At 43.9% G+C, this 23,285-nt stretch overlaps 1 protein-coding gene across 1 annotated transcript in view; it reads right to left on the reverse strand.

The window, feature by feature from the left end:
* Positions 1-2,177: 2,177 nt before the first annotated feature.
* Positions 2,178-23,285, reverse strand: part of sgcd (sarcoglycan, delta (dystrophin-associated glycoprotein)) — a 295,898-nt gene continuing 274,790 nt past the window's right edge. Inside the window, exon 9 of the mRNA XM_061898815.1 lies at positions 2,178-2,408. The gene's annotated coding sequence lies outside the window, so the exon portion shown is untranslated. The remainder of the gene's footprint in view (positions 2,409-23,285) is intronic.

Raw genomic sequence — 23,285 nt, forward strand, 5'->3', positions numbered from 1 at the left:
TACAATTATAAAAGCTTTTTAAAAAAAAAAATCAACTACTCTGCTTGCATGTCAGCGGACTGGGGTAGATCCTGCTGAAATCCTATGTATTGAATGAATACAGAATCGTTTTGAGTCGGAAAAATATCGTTTTGAGTTGGAAAAATATCGTTTTTAAATGGAGAATCGAATCGAAAAAATCGATACATTATCGAATCGTGACCCCAAGAATCGATATTGAATCAAATCGTGGGACACCCAAAGATTCACAGCCCTACTGTCTTAGTATGCTCTGGCAGACCAGGGCTGCTTCAAAACATCATGATGCACCTTTCCTGTCTTAATTTTAATGTTATTTTTAACGTCATTTACACAAGATTGATGCGATTGCTCCTCCCACTAGTTATTAGAAGCATTGGAAAGTCCTACTACTGTTGTATAGGACACTTTTAGTGTTTCAATATCAGGTGACACCACAGCTTGCTTACTGCACGACCTCACAGACAGAAAGGCTGTGAAGAAAGGACGGGGGGACGCTCCCGCGGCCAATCAGGACGCCGAATGAGTCTCAAGGTGGATACTGATGGCGCTGCTCAAACCTAAGATAGTCCTCACCACCTCCTGTCCATACGCGACGATGGCCCCTCGTCTTCATTTCCAGCATTCCTCCGAGGCGACGTCTCTCCCAGTTGCATAACAACATCCATCGGCCTGCTAAGAGGCCGTGCAAGCGCACGCCGCCGGCTCCTGACAGGTGAACTCCCCGGACGCCCGTTTGCCTCCACTGGCAACCATTAATCCCACGCTTTGCTCGTTAAAAACAGAAAAGGTATGGAAGCTATTAGAGGGGGGACATGGAGAAAAGAGGAGGTAGGGGAAGGAATGTGGAAAACAATAAGGAGGGACGACACAAAAGTATCGGGACACCTGGCTGTTACACCTGCAAGCAGATGATTGTCCAAAAAGTCGAGCTAAAATGACAAATGAGCGGATTAGTTGGTGAAGAAGTCCATCCATCCATCCATTTTCTACCGCTTGTCCTGTTCTGGGTCGCGGGGGCGCTGGAGCCTATTTTAGCTGCATTTGGGCAGAAGACGGTGTGCACCCTGGACAAGTTGCCACCTCATCACAGGGCCAACACAGAGAGACAGAGGACATTCACACTCTCATTCACACACTAGGGCCAATTTAGCGTTGCCAATCAACCTATCCCCAGGTGCATGTCTTTGGAGGTGGGAGGTGTCACGTTGAAGCGTGTTGTGTCAGCCCCGGATGCACGAGGACCAAGACAGGCAGGATGATCACTCAACGCCTATACTGGCTCAACTGCACTGTGCACTTAAGATGTGACTTTAAGGTTTTACTACTTACGTATAAAATACTACACGGTCTAGCTCCAGCCTATGTTGCCGATTGTATTGTACCATATGTCCCGGCAAGAAATCTTTGTTCAAAGGACTCCGGCTTATTAGTGATTCCCAAAGCCCAAAAAAAGTCTGCGGGCTATAAAGCGTTTTCATTTCGGGCTCCAGTACTCTGGAATGCCCTCCCGGTAACAGTTCGAGATACCACCTCAGTAGAAACATTCAAGTCTCACCTTAAAACTCATTTGTATACTCTAGCCTTTAAATAGACCTCCTTTTTAGACCAGTTGATCTGCCATTTCTTTTCTTTTTATCCTATGTCCCACTCTCCCTTGTGGAGGGGGTCCGGTCCGATCCGATGGCCATGGATGACGTACTGGCTGTCCAGAGTCGGGACCCAGGATGGACCGCTCGTCCAGAGTCGGGACCAAGGATGGGCCGCCATCCTGTGTACCGGCTTGGGACATCCCTGCGCTGCTGATCCGCCTCCGATTGGGATGGTTTCCTGCTGGCTCCGCTGTGAACGGGACTCTTGCTGCTGTGTTGGATCCACTTTGGACTGGACTCTCGCGGCTGTGTTGGATCCATTATGGATTGAACTTTCACAGTATCATGTTAGACCCGCTCGACATCCATTGCTTTCGTCCTCTCCAAGGTTCTCATAGTCATCATTGTCACCGACGTCCCACTGTGTGTGCTGTGCGGTGCATTAAGTGTTTATTTAGGGTGCAACATTTGCCGCGAAGAGCCATGAAACAATTTTTAATGAAGTCAAAGTGACAAAAAGTGGAATAACAAAGAAGTAGATGGCTTTCGTCAGGCTTTTGTTTTTATTCAATTTCATCTCAAAAAGCAAAACAATCTTTTTAAAGTCTTTGCGTTCTGAGCATTCACTGGTGTCATCTTCAAAAGTGACGCACAGCGCCGTACTTAATTTAATGAGTCACTGAAATTTGGCTTGTTATGCACTCAAGATGACATGACCCCAAACTCAGTCAGTGCTTGTGATGAGATGTTTACACGTCGTCCTCAGCGTGGGAAAGCAGAAGCACATCTGTTTTCACCCTAGAGAAAAGTTAATTCTATTTAAGAGAAGTCTGTTTCTTTGTGTTATCAAATCATAGTTGCATTTCCTCCCTTCTTATATATATATATGTGTATATATATATATATGTATACATACATACACATATATATATATTTATATGTGTATATATATATGTATACATACATACATATATATATATATATATATATGTATACATACATACATACATATATATATATACGTATACATACATACATATATATATATATATATATATATATATGTGTGTATATATATATATGTATACATACATACATATATATATATATATGTGTATATATATATGTATACATATATATATATATATATACACATATATATATATATATGTATACATATATATATATATATATACATATATATATATATATATATACATATATATATATACATATATATATATATATATATATATATATATATATATATATATATATATATATATATATTTATATATGTATATATCCATCCATTTACTACCGCTTGTCCCTTTTGTGGTCGCGGCGGAGCTGCATTCGGGCGGAAATATATATATATACATATATATACATATATATATATATATATATATATATATATATATATATATATATATATATATATATATTAGGGGTGGGCAAATTAATGCGTTAATTACGAGTTAACTCATCAATCTATTAACGCCGACAATTATTTTATCGCACATTTGCGTATGTTGTTTACATGCTTTTATTTTGTTAACGCCTTTTCTTAACAAGATGGCAACGCCCGGACGGGCTTCAGCGTGGAGGAACTCTTGCTAAAGATGGAACATTTGGCAAAAATACCGGACAATTCTGCAACTTTCATGGCTGGCTTACAGCGTGGTCACTCCGGGATCACTTACGACCGCCAGACAATTCTGGATGTGGATAGATCGGACCGTTTTGGACTGAATGACGCGTGCTTGCTAGACCGGCTAGCAAGCATGGGAATACTTTGCCGGCTACATCCAGCGGCCTGTGAAGCAGCGGAGTATATGTGTTGTCTGTCTATTTATGAATAATGCAGACGAGGAGTGTTGGCTGAGTTCTTAACGTTTACTTTCAGAGCGTGCATATCACAACATACAAGATGCCGTCATGGCGACACAACCTATACCGGGCTACCGCGCATGCTCGTCACTCCTGTTGCATGCTGGGTAGGGTAGTTCTTTTTTTCCCTGGCTCCTAACATCACAATATAGTACCATGTATATGCGTTCAGTTTATTAAAGCACCAAGCAAACAATCGGAAAATTCCCATCATTTCAATTCCTAGATATGGTCATAATTATTTTAAGTGCACTATGCATTATAAACACAACATTATTAATATTGCTACTACGGATAATTTGATCAAAAATTCCCTAAAACAGCCCACTACCTGTAATATAGGTTTTTTAAACATAAGATCCCTGATAAAAAAAAAAAATGTTTCTGCTGTTACCTCAGAAATTTCCTGTTCAGATGTTATGATTGTGGCTCAGAGATTTGTATGTAGATTATATTTATTTTCCATAACAAACAGGATAACTTAAATACCCTGGCAGTGGCAATAAGCTCAAATGTTTGTATTTACATTTTTTGAGTTGATTTTCATAAAATATGCTATTTAACTGCTACTGTTTAACGAGGACTGATTTAAATTGTGTTTGCACAACATGTTTTGGCGCTTTTGTTCATGTGGGAGAATATTCCAATAAAGGTGCACTACACACTACTTTTGAATTCATTATTGGGCTTTGTATATACAATGCAGTTAATCGCGATTGATCGGAGAAATAGTGCGATTAACTTCAATTAAAATTTTTAATCGTTGCCCAGCCCTAATATATATATATATATAAATATATATATATATATATATATGTATGTATATATATATATGTATATATATATATATATATATATATATATATCTGTGTATATATATATAAATATATATATATACCTGTGTATATATATATATATATATATATATATGTATATAAATATATAAATGATAAATGATAAATGGGTTGTACTTGTATAGCGCTTTTCTACCTTCAGGGTACTCAAAGCGCTTTGACACTTGTATAGCGCTTTTCTACCTTCAAGGTACTCAAAGCGCTTTGACACTACTTCCACATTTACCCATTCACACACACATTCACACACTGATGGAGAGAGCTGCCATGCAAGGCGCCAACCAGCACCCATCAGGAGCAAGGGTGAAGTGTCTTGCTCAGGACACAACGGACGTGACGAGGTTGGTACTAGGTGGGAATTGAACCAGGGACGCTCGGGTTGCGCACGGCCACTCTCCCCACTGCGCCACGCCGTCCCTATATATATATATATATATATATATATATATATATATATATGTATACATATATATATATATATACATACATACATATATATATATACATACACATTTACATATACATGCATACATATATACATATATACATATATACATATACTGTTAGGAGATGTTCAATGGAGGACCCCGGGATGCAGAGAAGGAAGGCAAGGTAGATGTACAAAAGGGGAAAAATTTTATAAGTCCAAAAGGGGTAACAAAAGAGTGTTTTCAGTGGTCGGCGGGGAAAAAGCCGGGAAAAGTCGTCTTTAAATCAAGGATGCTTGGAAACAAAACACAACAAGGTCAAGATTAACAGGATTTAAGAAAAGGCAACCTACCAGGACAGATGAGTCGAAGCGGGTACATGTACGTGCAGGGTTCAGGAAACAATAACCGGCAGGGTCAAGCTGAGAGTGACGAGCCTAAATACAAGTGAGCTAATTGCAAGCGGGTGCGCCACAAGGTCCGCCCCTCGCCGAGGACGAATCACTAAAAAACAGATGCAGACAAGGAAAAGGCAAGAACAAACCAAAAAACACAATAGTACCACCCGGCTTACCTGGCTTCTCCGGAAAACGATCATAAAAATAACTTAGATTTGTATAGCGCTTTTCTAAACACTCAAAGCGCTCACAGAGAAGTGGGACTCAACATTCATTCACACCTGGTGGTGGTAAGCTACATCAGTAGCCACAGCTGCCCTGGGGTAGACTGACGGAAGCGTGGCTGCCAGTTTGCGCCTACAGCCCCTCCGACCACCACCTATGATTCATTCATCATTCAATCACCAGTGTGAGCGGCACCGGGGGAAAGAGTGAAGTGTCCTGCCCAAGGACACAACAGCAGCGATTTTTTGGATGTATAAATAGGTGGGAAGCGAACCTGCAACCCTTAGGTTTCTGGCCGGACGCTCTACCCACTACGCCATGCCGTTAACAGCAGTTAACAGTGAAGGGTCAAGGATAAGTGATCCCGGGACCCAAGATCGGTCCTCGGGGCTGTAACCCTCCCAGTCGACCAGATACTGGAAACCCCTGCCCCTTCTCCTCACGTCGAGAATGGCCTTGACTGTGAACGCCTGGTGTCCATTGATAAGCCTGGGAGGAGGAGGAGGCACCTCTGGAGGACTCAAGGGACGGGAGGACACAGGCTTGAGTAGGGAGACGTGGCAAGAGGGATAGATCTTGAGCGAGTCCGGCAGGTGTAGTCAAACCGCTGAGGGATTGATGACTCGCTCAATGGTGTAAGGTCCAATATATTGTGGCTGCAGTTTCTTGGAGAACACTTGGAAAGGTAAATCACAGGATGACAGCCATACTATCTGACCAGGCCTGTAATCCGGTGCTGTGCTGCGGTGGCGGTTGGCGAGACGCTGGTTGCGCTCTGTGGTGCGTGACAGTGTGGACCGAGTATTCTGCCAGGCGTGTGGTGCGCGGTGCAGGTGGGCAGCCACCGATGGAACAGCGACCTCAGATTCCAGGGAAGGAAAAGCGGGAGGTTGGTACCTGTAGGCGGAGTGAAATGGAGACATACCTGTAGCAGAGCTGATGAGTGTATTGTGAGCATACTCAATCCAATGTAGACAGATTGCCCAGGAGGCCGGCTGCTGGTGGCAAACGCAGCGGATGGCTGCCTCCAAATCCTGATTGGTGCGCTCAGTCTGACCGTTAGTCTGTGGGTGGTAACCAGAAAAAAGGCTCGGCGATGCTCCCAACAATTTGCAGAAAGTCTTCCAAACTGCCAAAGAAAATTGTGGCCCTCTGTCCGAGACCACATCCACCGGGATACCATGCAGCCAGAACACGTAATGTGTTAGCAAGTCTGAAGTCTCGAGTGCCAAGGGCAACTTGGGAAGAGGGATGAAATCGGCCATCTTGGAAAAGCGGTCCACCAACGTCAATATTACGGTGTTGCCCTTAGATGGTGGAAGTCCAGTGACGAAGTCCAACGCTACATGGGATCACGGGCGGGAGGGGATGGGAAGTAGCCGTAGTAGACCAGCTGGTGCCCGATGAGAAGCTTTATTGCGGGCACAGGTGGAACAGGCAGATACATACTCAGTCACGTCAGCCCTGAAAGTCGGCCACCAGAAGCGCTGGGCCAGGAGGAAAGCAGTATGAGTAATGCCTGGGTGGCAGGCGATCTTGGAGTTGTGGGCCCAGTTCAAGACCTCCGGACGGAGATCTGGAATAACAAATAAGCGCCCCTGAGGACAGTTCTTAGGAGAGGAAACATTCTTGAGTCCCTCTGTCACGCGACTCTCGATGTACCACTGTAGCGCTCCCAGCACTTGTGATGGAGGGATGATGGTCTCGGTCTTGACCTCCTCCTCGGGGCAGGCGTACATTCTAGACAAGGCGTCAGGCTTACCATTCTGGGAGCCGAGTCGGAAGGTCATGGTAAAGTTGAACCGGGCGAAAAATAACGCCCACCTAGCTTGCCTTGGGTTTAGCCGTTGAGCAGTGCTAATGTATGCCAGATTCTTATGGTCCGTGAACACCACAAATGGAGTCTCCGAGCCCTCCAGCCATTGCCTCCATTCCGGCAGCGCCAAGACAATAGCGAGAAGTTCTCTATTACCAATGTCGTAGTTGCGTTCCGCAGGAGTCAGGCGGCGTGAGAAGAAGGCACAGGGGTGCAGCCTCTGGTCGGAGGTAAAACACTGGGAGAGAACAGCTCCCACGCTGGAGTTGGATGCATCCACCTCGACAAAAAATTGAGTGGACACGTTAGGGTGGACAAGAACAAGTGCCGGAGTAAACAACAACTTAAGTTTATCAAAGGAATTCTGTGTCTCTGAGGTCCACAAGAAGGAGAGCTTAGTGGATGTAATTCTAGTTAGTGGTTCAGCTACCTGACTAAAATTATGGATAAAAGAGCGGTAAAAATTAGCAAAACCTAAAACTCTTTGGAGGTGCTTTCTAGTAATGGGTGTGGGCAAATCGATCACCGACTTGATCTTCGCGGGATCCACTCGGAGTTGACCTTTCTCTACAATAAACCCCAAGAACGGAAAGGATTCTGTGTGAAACACGCATTTTTCGGCCTAGACAAAAAGTCGATTCTCGAGAAGACGTTGGAGAACTAGGCGAACATGCTGGACGTGAAGTTCGGGAGTGGGCGAAAAATGAGGATATAGTCCAAGTAAACGACCACAAATCGATCGAGCATGTCGCGCAGGACATCATTAATGAGGCTTTGAAAAACAGCCGGCGCATTGGTGAGGCCGAAAGGCGTGACCAGGTATTCAAAATGTCCAAGTGGTGTGTTAAATCCGGTCTTCAATTCATCCCCTTGCTTTATTCAGACTAAGTGATATGCGTTGCGAAGGTCCAGCTTGGTAAAGTGTCTAGCAGTGTGTAAGGGGTTGAAAGCAGAGTTGAGAAGCGGGAGAGGATATGTATTCTTAACAGTAATAAGGTTCAGGGCACGATATTCAATGCAAGGACGGAGTGTCTTATCCTTCTTTTCCACAAAAAAAAAAAAAAAACGGCGGCTAGAGGAGAGTTGGATGGACGGATGAGACCCGAAGCGAGTGACGTGGTGATATAGTTCTCTAGTGACTCTCTTTTATGTTTCGAAATGTTATAAAGACGGGACGAAGGAAGTGTGGCACCCGGGAAGAGATTAATACAGCAATCATAGGGACGGTGTGGAGGTAATGACAACGCGCAGTCCCTACTGAAGACCTCTTTAAGATCGTGGTAAGCTGTGGGCACAACCGACATATCTATGATCTCCTGGGTAACGACACGTGCGAGCCCAGTGCGAGGGCATGCCGACCGTAGACAGTGAATATGACAAAAAAATCTCCCAGGTAATCTTCGTTGTGGCCCAGTCAATATGGGGATTATGTTCAGCTAGCCAGGTAAATCCGAGCACAACAGGAGCCGAATGAGAGGGAATGACAAGAAAACTGATTGACTCAAAATGGTTACCAGATAATTTAAGAGTTAACGGCTGAATCTGAGGAGTAACGCTCGCCAGGTGGCCTCCGTCGAGGGATCAGACCATTCTAGGTCTGTGTAATTTGGCAACAGGAATGGAAAAACGTCTAATAAGTGATTCATCGATAAAATTGTCATCAGAAACAGAGTCAATAAGAGCCCTGATGTCTAAATGCTGAACCTTATCCCAGGAGAGCATGCCAGTGAGTTGAAGCCTTGACAGAGTCTGACTTGTAGATGGCGGTAGAGGAGCCGGAGCGGTCGCTGGAGGGTGTGCAGCTGGGGTGCGGCGAGTAGGTGGAGCTTGAGTGCGACGAGGAGGTGAAGCTTGAGTGCGACGGGGGCCAGGACGACGAGGGCAGTGGGTTACGCGATGCTCAGCTTCTCCGCAATAAAGACAAAGCTGAAGTCAAAAGCGACGATCCATCTCAGCTTGACTGAGAAGAGATGCTCCAAGTTGCATGGGTTCATCCTCCCGTGATATCGGTCCAGCTTCGACAATGGGTATCGGTGCAGATGTAACTTGATGAGCTCCATGGCCACTCCCACTATACGCCGAGGAGCGCAGCCCTTGCCGTAGGAATTTCTCCCTCTCCCAGTCAATTAGGCGATTCTCCACTTCCACCGCCATAGCGACAAGCTCGTCGAAGTTATTGGGAGTCTTGAGCGGGATCCTAAGTTTCCAAACTCGATCGGCAAGGCCGAGGGAGAAGACGTCCACCAATGCGGAAGTGGGCCATCCACTTTCAGCAGCCAGCTTTCTAAATTCAATGGCGAAATATGTGACGCTGAGCTGCCCTTGCTGCAGACGTAATAATGATCGGGCCGCCTCACGTCTTGGCATCTTGCGTTGAAAAACGTTCTTCATGACTTTGGAAAAAGGGGTGTACGAGTTACTCACGGGAGACTGACGCCCGCATCCTGCGGTGGCCCAGGCGAACGCCCGGGCGGACGCCCGGCCACTCATGTGGGACATGACGAAAGCCACGCGAACTCTTTCAGAGGGAAAGGACGCGGGTAATAGTTCAAAATAGATCTCACACTGGGTGAGAAAAGGTCGCACATCACCTGACTCTCCGGAGAAACGCTCAGGCTTGGAGAGTGGTGGGCAGGAAGCAGGAGAAATGTCGTTAGGCAAAGGAATATTTTCGGGAAGTGGCTGTATCTGCGGGACTGCTGTGTCGGCCGTGGAAGGAGACATCGCCTGCAGCGCGGTGAGTACGCCTCTCAGCTGTCTTTCAAATGCGCCAAGGCGGGTTTCCTGGCGTTCCGCCATGGCGTTGACGCAAGCCCCAAGAATGCCAAATTTTTCTTCCTGTGTGAAGGTTTCAGGGAGAAGGAGACGGCACAGAGACTGGGAAAAGCTTATAGCCTGGGGCGTCTTTATTTTAACAAGGATATATCTAATGCTGTATGTATATATATAATATAATATATATCCATACAATAATATTTCAATATAATTTATATAATATATTATTTGATATAATATATTATACAAAACTATATTATATATTATTATATAATATTATACTATATTATTCTATATATATATATATATATATATAAGTGTATGTCAAATCTGATGTGTATGTAACAAAGATGAAATGGGTGCAAGACTATGTGTGGAATTTAACGGGAGGTGTTATTTACCGCAAGTGTTGGAGGTGCGTGTTGAGAGGAACTGAGCTGTCAGGCGCAGGCAAGGCAGGTAGGGAAGTCCAAGGCGGAAGCGTGGTCGAGAGGCAGGAGAGAGTCGTCGTTTGTTCGGGGGCGATCAAGGGATCGAAAACCAGGAAGCCAGAGGAAGACAAGGGGAATCCAAAAAGCACACGACACACAGCGTCGCTCGGGAACGCACACAGGGAGGGTAAAGTTGCTACGTTCTGGCAAAGGATCACTGGTGGCGGGGGTTCTTGTACTCCTCTCTTTCATTAGTGCGTTGATTACAGATGGAGCGCAGCTGCCTGCCGCGGCTTGAGTGACATGCGCGCGGTCAGAGGCGCGCCGGATGACGCGCGCGGCACGGCTCCCGACAGATTGCGCACTTGTGTGTGTCCGAGCCGTGACAGGATCCCACACCTTATGTGAGACTCCCGACGAGCTACGGGGTGCATCCGGATTGGCACGGTAAAAATCCTCAAGGAGAGAAGGGTCCGCGAGGTAGGAGGCTGGCACCCAGGATCGGTCCTCCGGTCCATAGCCTTCCAAGTCGACCAGGTAGACCAACCCCCTACCCTGTCGACGAACCCTGAGAATCTCCTTCACTGTCCACACCTGATCACCGCTCTTGAGAACCCTGGGAGGAGGGGGGGAAGGGGTGGGGGGGTGAGAGAGAGCTGATGGACACAGGCTTGATTTGGGACACGTGAAAAACTGGGTGGATCTTCATGGAAGATGGCAGAGAGAGACGAACGGCAGCAGGGTTGACTATGGCATTGATGGGGGACGGTCCCACATAGCGGGGTGCCAATTTAGAGGACTGTACCTTGAGGTGGAGGTCTTTGGCCCTTAACATCACCTGCTGCCTGGGCTGATAGGACGGTGCCGGGATGCGGTGCCGGTCGGCGTTGCGGCGCATCCTGTCCGATGTCTTCACTAAGGCAGTCCGGGCAGTCTTCCAGACCTTTCGGCAGCGTTTAAGGTGGGCCCGAGTGGAGGGTAACGCTGCCTCGACCTCTTGCTGAGAAAACATTGGTGGTTGGTAGCCTAGAGAGCACTCGAAAGGGGACATACCTGTGGCGGAACTGGTCATGGAATTGAAGGCGTACTCCACCCAGGGTAAGTATCTGCTCCATTGAGAGGGTTGGCGGGCGGAAACACAGCGAAGCATTGTCTCTAACCCCTGGTTGGCTCTCTCCGCTTGTCCGTTACTCTGTGGGTGATATCCAGAGGTGAGGCTGACTGTAGCACCAATTCCTTTGCAGAAAGACTGCCACACGCGGGAGGTGAACTGGGGGCCACGGTCAGAGAGTATGTCCTGGGGAATGCCATGGAGTTTGACCACGTGTTGGATGAGCAGGTCGGCAGTCTCAGGTGCGGAGGGAAGCTTGGGGAGTGGGACAAAATGTGCAGCCTTAGAGAATCTATCGATTATGGTTACGATAATGGTGTTACCTTGAGAAGCGGGGAATCCGGTCACAAAGTCCAGAGCAATATGAGACCAGGGTCAACCAGGAATAGGTAGGGGGCGTAAGAGTCCCGCCGGAGGGCTGTGGGAAGCCCTGTTGCGAGCGCACATGGAACAAGCAGCGATGAACTTTCTGGTGTCAGTCTCCATAGATGGCCACCAGAATGAGCGTTGGATGAAAGATAGAGAGCGGTGGACCCCCGGGTGGCAAGCGAAGACACTGGAGTGACCCCAGTCTAGTACTTTGGAACGAAGGTCAGGTGGAACAAACAGTCTGTTGGGGGGTCCACCACCCGGACCTGGGTTTTTGAGAAGTGCCGCTCTTACCAGTGCCTCAATCTCCCAGGTGATCATCCCCACCACCCGGGCAGGGGGCAGAATGGGTTCGGCTGAAGGTGTGTTGATGGTCTCCTCCGAGAACTGTCTGGAGAGGGCATCAGCCTTTGTGTTGCGGGAGCCTGGTCTATAAGAGAGCGTGTAGTCAAATCTACTAAAAAAAATGTGTCCAACGTGCCTGACGGTCATTAAGTCTCTTGGCAGAACGAATGTGGATGAGGTTGCGATGATCGGTGAGTACCAGGAATGGATGCTTTGCCCCCTCCAGCCAGTGTCTCCACTCAGAAAGAGCGTCGTGTACTGCCAGCAGTTCCCGATTACCTGCGTCATAGTTGCGCTCCGATGGTGTGAGTCTTCTGGAAAAAAATGCACATGGATGTAAGACATTATTCTCCTTGGCACGCTGGGAGAGTACCGCCCCGATGCCTGAATCTGATGCGTCCACCTCGACGATAAATGGACAATCAGGATCGGGGTGGACGAGTACCGGTGCAGAGGTGAAGCTCCTCTTCAGCCTTTGGAAAGACACATTGGCTTCTTTGGTCCATTGAAATGGGATGAGGGTGGAAGTGAGGGAATGGAGAGGGGCGGCCACCTTACTGAAGTCCTTTATGAAGCGGCGGTAGAATCCTGCGAAGCCCAGAAAACGTCTCAATTCCGTCCTTGTGGAGGGCTGTGGCCACTGTGTTACCGCCTCAACCTTTTTGGGGTCCGCCTTGATGTGTCCTTCTTGAACAATATGACCGAGAAAGTTAACTGAGGATTTGTGGAACTCACACTTCTCGGCCTTGACGAACAGACGGTTCGCTAGTAGGCACTGCAGAACCAGTCGGACATGGTGTTTGTGTTCCTGTAGGGTTTTTGAAAAAATGAGAATGTCATCAAGGTACACTACAACAAACTGGTCCAGCATGTCTCGCAGTACATCGTTTACCAGGGCCTGAACAACCGCCGGTGCATTCGTCAGGCCGAAGGGCATCACCCTGTATTCGAAGTGCCCCAGGTGTGTGTTGAAAGCTGTCTTCCATTCATCCCCCTTCCTGATGCGTACCAGGTGGTACGTGTTGCGGAGATCCAATTTACTAAAAACTGTGGCGGGAGCGAGGAGCTCAAAGGAAGAGCTCAGGAGTGGGAGAGGGTATTTGTTCTTGATTGTGATATTATTTGGTTGACGGTAGTCAATACACGGGCGTAGAGATCCATCCTTCTTGCCCACAAAGAAGAATCCTGCCACCACCGGGGACTTAGAGGGGGTAATGATGCCGGAAGCAAGAGAGTCTGAAATGTATTCCTGCATCGCCTTCTTTTCGGGTAGGGACAGATTGTATAGGCGACTAGATGGGAGGACAGCATTGGGCACAATGTCTATGGCGCAATCGTATGGTCGATGCGGGGGAAGGGAGAGTGCCTGTTCCTTGTTGAAGACCTCGGCAGGGTCATGATAGACAAGGGGAACATTAGTGAGGTCCTTGGGAGGTACGGTGGCCTTGGGGCTGACACTCGGAGGAACTGCGGATCCCAGGCAATTAACGTGACATGTAGCGCTCCAGGCCAGGATCTTGCCTGTGGACCAGGCAATGTAGGGCTCGTGCTTGCACAGCCAAGAGCGACCAAGAACTAGGGGGGCAATGGGAGCATCCAAAACCCAGAGGCTAATGGTCTCAGTGTGGTTCCCACAGAGGGTAAGTGAGAGGGGTTCCGTCCTGTGGGTTATGGGACCAAGGGGGTGTCCGTCCAGGGCTTGAGCCGGTAAGGGGGTCTGAAGCAGTAGGAGCTGTATACCCGCCTGTCGAGCGAACTCCCGATCCAAAAGGCCGCTCCAGAATCCAGGTAGGCCCCGATAGTTAGGTTCTTGGAGTTCCATGACAAGGTCGCTGGGAAGAGGATGCCAGGATTCCTCCGCTTGCGGGGAACGGACGTATGGCTCACTAGGATTCCCCTGACTAGCGAGCCTTGTCTTTTGGCCGTATCGGGCAGTTCCTGATCACATGACCTGTCACCCCGCAGTAGAGACAGAGGTATTGCTGGAAGCGCCTCTCCCGTTCTTCGGCTGCTAGGCGGGATCTGCCTAGTTGCATGGGATCGTCCGTGCTGGTGGCCCCAAGGGTAGGTAGTGGTGGCCACATGGCAGCGTGCGGTCTGGTTCGGGGACTTGGACTTGGGCTGCTGTGCGCTCGCTCAGCACCTCGCTCGATAAGTCTCTGGTCCATCTGGAGAGCGAGGTCAATTAAGGCCCGGTAGGACGTCGGGCGGTCCCTTAAAAGTCCGTCCTTTACTGCGTCACTGAGCCCGCGTCGGAACGCGCTCTGGAGCGCCTTATCCCCCCACCCGCTGTCAGCTGCGAGGGTGCGAAACTCCAGGGTGTATTCGGCCACAGAGCGGGAGCCCTGTTGAATGGAGTGGAGGCGGGAGGCGGCATCCCCCCGTCCACTGGGTGGTCAAACACAGCCCGGAACTCTGAGCGGAAGGCAGAGAAGTCAGTTCCGAGTCCACTGCTTTGGTCAATCGCCGCTGTGGCCCATCGCAGTGATCTGCCTGACAGGAGGGAGAACAGGAAGGCAATCTTGGCCCCATCAGAGGAGTAGCGGGAGGGCTGGGGCTGAAATATAAGCTCACACTGAACCAAAAATCCCCGGAAGAGTTCAAAATCTCCCTCAAATGTTTTTGGGATGGCAATCTTGGGTTCTCGGGTGAGGGAGGTGTCCCATGTTGCTGCAGCCGCGGAAGCACCCGTACCCGGCGCAGGTGGAGGGGGGGTTCTTGGCTCAATGGTGTCCAACCTTGACAGCAGGGTGGCAAAGGCAGCATTAAGCTGGGTCTCCAAGTCATCAAAACGGGACTGGTGCTGCTGGAGGATAGTGTGCATGGTGGGAAGATCAGGGGTAGTGGTGTGTTGGGGAGAGGAAGTGGAGCGACCACTTCCTGTGCCGTCTGGTTCTGACATGGCCAGAACGTCTGTGAAGGTTTCAGGGAGAAGGAGACGGCACAGAGACTGGGAAAAGCTTATAGCCTGGGGCGTCTTTATTTTAACAAGGATATATCTAATGCTCTATGTATATATATAATATAATATATATCTATACAATAATATTTCAATATAATTTATATAATATATTATTTGATATCATATATTATACAAAACTATATTATATATTATTATATAATATTATACTATATTATTATATATATATATATATATATATATATATATATATATATATATATATATATATATATATATATATATAAGTGTATGTCAAATCTGATGTGTATGTAACAAAGATGAAATGGGTGCAAGACTATGTGTGGAATTTAACGGGAGGTGTTATTTACCGCAAGTGTTGGAGGTGCGTGTTGAGAGGAGCTGAGCTGTCAGGCGCAGGCAAGGCAGGTAGGGAAGTCCAAGGCGGAAGCGTGGTCGAGAGGCAGGAGAGAGTCGTCGTTTGTCCGGGGGCGAGCAAGGGATCGAAAACCAGGAACCCATAGGAAGACAACGGGAATCCAAAAAGCACACGACACACAGCGTGGCTCGGGAACGCAAACAGGGAGGGTACAGTTGCTACATTCTGGCAAAGTATCACTGGTGGCGGGGGTTCTTGTACTCCTCTCTTTCATTAGTGCCGGCTGCGTTGATTACAGATGGAGCGCAGCTGCCTGCCGCGGCTTGAGTGACATGCGCGCGGTCAGAGGCGCGCCGGATGACGTGCGCGGCGCGGCTCCCGACAGATTGCGCACTTGTGTGTGTCCGAGCCGTGACATCCTGTTGTCCAAGACGATTAGCCTGTTGTTGCAACGCCCTTCTTACCCGGTCCGTCTCTGCAGAGGGCCATGATAATGGCCGGTTATGTTTGGAAATGCTCAATGGTGGACCCCGGGATGCAGAGAAGGAAGGCAAGGTAGATGCACAAAAGGGGAAAAATGTAATAAGTCCAAAAGGGATAACAAAAGGCAATGGGGCAGAAATGCACACCATGAATATTAACAAAACAGTTTCTTCAGTGGTCGGCCTGGAAAAAGCCAGGACGCACTAAGCGCAGCAAAAGTCCTCATTAAAACAAGGCGGCTAGGAAACAAAACACAACGAGGTCAAGATTAACAAGATTTAAGAAAAGGCAACGTACTAGGACAGATGAGTCGAAGTGGGCACATGTACGTGCGGGGTTCAGGAAACAATAACCGGCAAGGTCAAGCTGAGAGTGACGAGCCTAAACACAGGTGAGCTAATTGCAAGCAGGTGCGCCACAAGGGCCGCCCCTCACCGAGTACGAATCACTAAAAAACAGGTGCAGACAAGGAGAAGGCAGGAACAAACGAAAAAACACAACATATACATACATATTTACATACACATACATACTGTACATACATACATGCATTATTGGTCATTTATTAAGTAATTGATTAACGTTGAAAAACTTATTGGGGTGTTACCATTTAATGGTCAATTGTACGGAATATGTACTGTACTGTGCAATCTACTAATACAAGTTTCAATCAATCAATCAATCAATGCCTACTGAAACTATGGTGCTGCTATTGTGACTCAATGTGCCTTAATTTTTTTTTATTTTAATGTATTATTATTTAATATATATTTTTGTTTTAGTTGCTTAAGAGATATTCCTGGCTCTGAATTAACTTATTGCTACTTTTATGTTTTTGTGCATTACTTGTTGCCGTAATCATTAAACAAACAGGTTACTCATCAGTTACTCAATACTTGAGTAGTTTTTTCACAACATACTTTTTACTTTTACTCAAATAAATATTTGGGTGACTACTCCTTCCTTTTACTTGAGTAATACATCTCTAAAGTAACAGTACTCTTACTTGAGTACAATTTCTGACTACTCTACCCTCCTCTGGATAGTATACATATACATACATACATATATGTACATACGTATATACATATACACACACGCACGCACGCACGCACGCACACACACACATACACACACAGGAGATTACGTCACATGATTATAGAAGTCGTTTTTATAAGATTGTCAGAGTATAATCAAGTTGTAACTTAATGAGAAATAGTCGTAACAAAAGGGAATTACAAGAGGATGAAGTAGGAATAAAACGACAAAAATGGAATTAAAATTAAATTTTAGTATAATATGTTTGAAAAAACATTTAAAATTTTTTTAGATATTTTAGTTAAAAAAAGTACACCAATTTTACTATCCAAAGATAAAAAATTTAACATTCACAATAATTGATTCAATTTTGGAATCAAAGGATTTGGAAAATAAAAAAATGTAATGTGTGATTTCTTTAAAAAGATGTTCAGAGAATAAAATCATACCATTCCAGGAAAAAAAAAAAAAATTCTTGGCACAGTGGAGTCAAATTGTGCTGGTCTAAGCCCAGTAACCGCACCAGCCAAGGAATGCTTCTCAGGAATAGATGATCTTTGATGCAGCGGCCTCGAAATATAGTAGAAGAAGAGCGCGTGTGACTTTGACATTGGCGTGCAGATGGCGAGGCGAGTGCGTCGCCGGAAGAAAAAGATCAATGCTGCTTACAAAGCCATGAAAACATGGCTGCAGGTGAGGTGGACGAGGAGGAGGATGTTGTTCTTCCTTGGCCGCCGGCTCTTCCTCGCTAATTTAAGACAACAAGGTTTTTAAATGAGGTCGTCCGCAGCTGATTATTAATCCGCCGGCTCCGTGCGAGTCAGCAACTGAACTTTACGATTTTAGGGGATTTTTGACATAGATAATCAAATTTTAAAAATGCGTGTTGTTGCATGTTTTGTGATGAATTTAGGTTGAATGGCGCCCCCCTGCTGGCCTGGAGGTTTGCTCGGTGCTTTTTTAAATAATTTTTTTGACTAAAGTGCATTTTGAAGAGGTGAAGTGAGTTTGTTAACGTGATGACTTTTAAGTGGTGTCAAACTAAGGCGCTAAACAGCCGACGGGCCTCCACGCTAACATTTAATGAGCGCAGCAAATCATCACAACTTTCTCGTCTTTGCAGCTGACAACACAGAAGGGAAAAAAAACCTCAAATAAACGAACAACCTTTCTTTTGGCACCAAACTTCATTTCTTAAGGTAAGCTGCACTTAGCTGCTTTTTACGCTGGGAACACATGTTTTGCACCAGTAAATGGTCACCTTATTTTTTTTTGCTTTTTCCCTGGCTTTTATGTGACAGACCTTCCAAAAAAAGAAGGTTGCCTTAACAAGAAGGCATGAGAAGAGGAAAAAGAACGATAAAAAGATGAAATGCAAATAGTTGCATAAAAAGCTATAGTTAGGGACCGCAAGGCCCATTGTAAAAGTAATCCCAACGGGAGTCCTTTTACAATGGGACAGAGGACCCTATTGAATTTGTAAGGTTTTATTCTTCTTTATTATTATTATTACTATTCCGCACCTTCGCGCTGTAATTTAACCCCCTTAACATGCTTCAAAACTCACCAAATTTTACACACACATCGGTATGGCAAACCTTCCCAACATATTAAAAAATTGTTCTAGCGCCCCGTAGGAAAATACACAGACAAAACTGCTTGTAACTTCCGTTAGGAATGTCGTAGATTTTACGCGCCTTCAAAGAACCCCTGCGCAAAGTTTCCTAAAAAATGTCATTTTTGCCTCTTTGAGCTGTAATTTGACCCCTTAAAATGCTTCAAAGTGCAAGTTAAAGCTCTACTATGCATAGCAAAAGCCATTTATCAACAACATCCAGAAACGCCGAGCTGTAATTTGACCCCCTTAACATGCTTCAAAACTCACCAAATTTTACACACACATCAGGACTGGCAAAAATTGCCATCTAATAAAAAACAGACCCAAAAAATTTAAATTGCGCTCTAGCGCCCCCTAGGAAAAAACACAGACAAAACTACTTGTAACTTTCGTTAGGAATGTCGTAGGGACATGAAGCAAAAACCTCTATGTAGGTCTGACTTACACCTACATTTCATATACTCACTTCCTTCAGCAAAAGTCAACAGGAAGTTGGTAAAAACCCCCTTGAAAACTAAATTTTCCTAAAAAATTTAATTTTTGCCAGTGTGTCGATGTTAAGATATTACGCCGAGTTGCTAAGTCTATTTGTTTGCTAATAGTAGGTACTATCCATCCATCTTCTAACGCTTATCCGGGTTTGGGTCGCGGGGGCAGAAGCCAAAGCGGTCCCGTCCATCGCTGTGTGTTTTACACGGGCTTATGCTTTTATGTCACTCTTTAAACAGAAAGTTGTGTCGGGAGTTTGACTCAAAAAGGATTGTTTTAATGTTTTACACCAGTTAATGGTAATATTGTTAGATTTTTCTTTGGCTTTTATGTGACAGTTCTTCCAAAAAAAGGAGCCGTTTCAACATGGTGTGATAATAGTGAGAGAAGAAAAGAACCTAAGAAGAAAAACAAAGGATGTTGCTCCTAAAAATAGTTACTTACACGATTTGCTACAAGACTGGTTAATACGCACTTTTCTGCCTTTTGTCTGGCTTTTATGTGACATTTATTGCATACAGACAAAAATCTGAAGATATTTTTAATGTTTTACACCATTCATTCATCCATCCAAATAGTAACATTTTTGGCCTTTTCTTAGGTGTTTATGTGACATTTATTCCATAAAGAAGAAAAACAGAATATATTTTTATGTTTTATACCATTCATTCATCCATCCATCCATTTTCTTCTGCTTGTTCCTGCATTCTAGCGGTCGGCTGAGTACACCCTGGACAAGTCGTGTTTTACACCAGTAAATGGTAATATTTTTTTGCTTTTTCTTTGGCTTCATGTGACATTTATTGCATAAAAAAGAAAAGCAGAATATATTTTTTGTTTTACACAAGTAAATAGTAATATTTTTTGCTTTTTCCTTAGCTTTTATGTGACATTTTACATAAATAAAAAAACAGAATATATTTTCACTGTTTAATTGTAATATTTTGGGTTTTTTATTAGTTTTTTATGTGACATTTATTGCATGAAAAGAAAAACATATATTTTTATGTTTTGCACGAGTAAGTAGTAATATTTTTTGCTTTTTCTTTGGCTTTTACAAGACATTTTACATAAATAAAACAAACTGAATATATTTCAATGTTTGACACCAGTAAATAGTAATATTTTTGTCTTTTTATTATTTTTTTTATGGAACATGTATTACATAAAGAAGAACAACAGAATATATCTTAATGTTTCACACCAGTAAATAGTAATATGTTTAGCTTTTTCTTTGGCTTTTATGTGACATTTATTGCATAAATAAGAGAAGCATAACATATTTTTATGTTTTACACCAGTAAATAGTAATATTTTTTGATTTTTTCGTTGGTTTTTATGGGACATGTATTCATAAAGAAGAAGAACACAATATATTTTAATGTTTCATACCAGTAAATAGTAATATGTTTAACTTTTTCTTTGGCTTTTATGTGACATTTATTGCATAAATAAGAAAAGCAGATCATATTTTTGTTTTACACAAGTAAATAGTAATATTTTTTTGCTTTTTCTTTGGCCTTTTTACGTGACATTTATTGCATAAAGAAGAAAAACAGAATATATTTGTATGCTTCACACCAGTAAATAGTAATATTTTTGTCTTTTTATTATTTATTTTTTTATGGAACATGTATTCCATAAAGAAGAACAACAGAATATATCTTAATGTTTTACACCAGTAAATAGTAATATGTTTAGCTTTTTCTTTGGCTTTTATGTGACATTTATTGCATAAATAAGAGAAGCACAATATATTTTTATGTTTTACACCAGTAAATAGTAATATTTTTTGCTTTTTTTTGTTGGTTTTTATGGGACATGTATTCCATAAAGAAGAAGAACACAAAATATTTTAATGTTTCACACCAGTAAATAGTAATATGTTTAACTTTTTTTTGGCTTTTATGTGACATTTATTCCATAAAGAAGAAAAACAGAATATATTTTTATGCTTCACACCAATAAATAGTAATTTTTGCTTTTACTTTGGCTTTTATGTGACATTAATTGTATAAATAAGAGGAGCAGAATATATATATATATATATATATATATATATATATATATATATACATATATATGTATGTGTATATATATAAATATATATATATATATATATATATATATATATATATATATATATATATATATATATATATATATATAACAGGAGCACTCTGCGGTGTTTAAGGATCGACTAAAAAAACATTACTCAGCGATCCCATATATAACAGGAGCGCTCCGCTGTGTTTAAGACCAACTAAAAAAAACAAGTCAAAGATCCTATATATAATAGGAGCGCTCTGCTGAGTTTAAGGACCAAAAAAAAAAAAAAGTACAGTTAAGAGTAAATGAATAGTAACAAAAATACCTTTCAATAACTTTCATTTAATGTTCATTAACATTATTTTGACACTCGTGCAGCTGCCACAAATGTTAAGATATCCCTTAAAGATGATATAAGAGCCTTAGCTGGACACTGTAACTGACTATTTTTTATCACCATTCATTCTAATGAGGGTAAAAATGAAGGCAACTATTATTCCAAGCATCATCATCATCATCATCATCATCGGCGGCGTAGACTTTGTGCTGATTGTTTTGAATTCTACCGCGTGAGCAGCTTCGCCCTGCTTTGTGTCGCCACCGGCGATATGAAACACATTCATCACGTCGGCGTTTATTGGCGGCGACTGTACAAAAACATCATCTGGCAAAGTGCAGGTCGAGCTCCTTTGTGCACAGCCTTAATATCCACACCTTTTAATGACATCCTCATCCGTTTGTGAGCAGAAATTAGCTGCGGTAAGAAAAAAAAACAGCACGCTGTGAGCTTTGAAATACAAGTGTAAAAAGAAGTTACGGTGGGGGGGAAAAAAACCCGTATTTTTAGCCATGTTGTTGTACTGAGCAGCCAGGACAGGACAAGCTGTGTAATGTGCTGCATTTTGGGTTCGATGGCTATCATCGTCTTCTTCACTGAGAACCATGCAAAACAAACATACGTAGAGCTCACTGCAAAAAAATAAAAATAAAATAAAAATATTGTGAACACGTACGCCACCGACCGGAAGAACGGCCTTAAATACGTTTTTGTTTCTTTCTTTGCTTTTATTCAATATTCCCATCCAAGCATGTGATTGTTCAACGTAGGCGGACGTGGTTTTAATCAGATTTGACAGAAGATTACAGAGGAGGCGCTAATGTGTTTCTCCTCCATAGAAGTAAACAAAGATCTTCTATGGCAGGAGCGGCCTGCTGTTTTTATGCGTCATGGCAAGAGTCAAAGATGTTCTGTGTGACAGACACTTTGCTGTTTTTAAGAACCTTCCGATAAAGTCAAATACCCTTAATATGACAGAAGCATGTGGGAGCTACACCATAGTTGCCAACCTTGAGACCTCCGATTTCGGGAGGTGGGTCGGCGTGGTTTGGGCGGGGGGCGTGGTTAAGAGGGACGAGTATAATTCACCAACTCGAGTATTTTATATATATATATATATATATATATATATATATATATATATATATATACACACATACATATGTATATATATATATATATATACTTTCAATGAAATCTAGCTATATATATTTATTTTATTTTAAATATAAATAAAATAAATACTTGAATTTCAGACGGCACCTATCAAATAAACAGTAATAAAAACACAGTTGTTCTAGTAACTGTACTGTGCTTGCTGGTTATTAAAAAAACAACAACAACACTTACCTTTTACTATTTGAGTAACATTTGTTCTGCCATTTGCGTGCCGTACTGGCAAGAGTCACTTGCCGTCAGGTGCACAACACCACGTAAATCGTTGGCTAATCAAAAAGCAACCCCATAATGCTATAGCCAACATTCACCAGGAGATGGCGACGGACAACATAGAATCACTCCATTACAGACGGCGTGGCCATGGCTGTAACTTCCTCGTTCTTCTGCTTCGTCTCCTTGTGTGTGCAGTTTTTTATTAAAAATCCGCAGGTGCTGTAACGTGATTGGGAAGGCAAGCTGTTTATATAACAGGAGAGCGGACGTGAAAACAGGCTGTCCCCACTCATGTCGGAATGGAGCTGGAGGGGGCGTGAATTTC

Source organism: Nerophis ophidion, linkage group LG04 (genome assembly GCF_033978795.1).
Source record: "Nerophis ophidion isolate RoL-2023_Sa linkage group LG04, RoL_Noph_v1.0, whole genome shotgun sequence".
Lineage (NCBI taxonomy): Eukaryota > Metazoa > Chordata > Actinopteri > Syngnathiformes > Syngnathidae > Nerophis > Nerophis ophidion.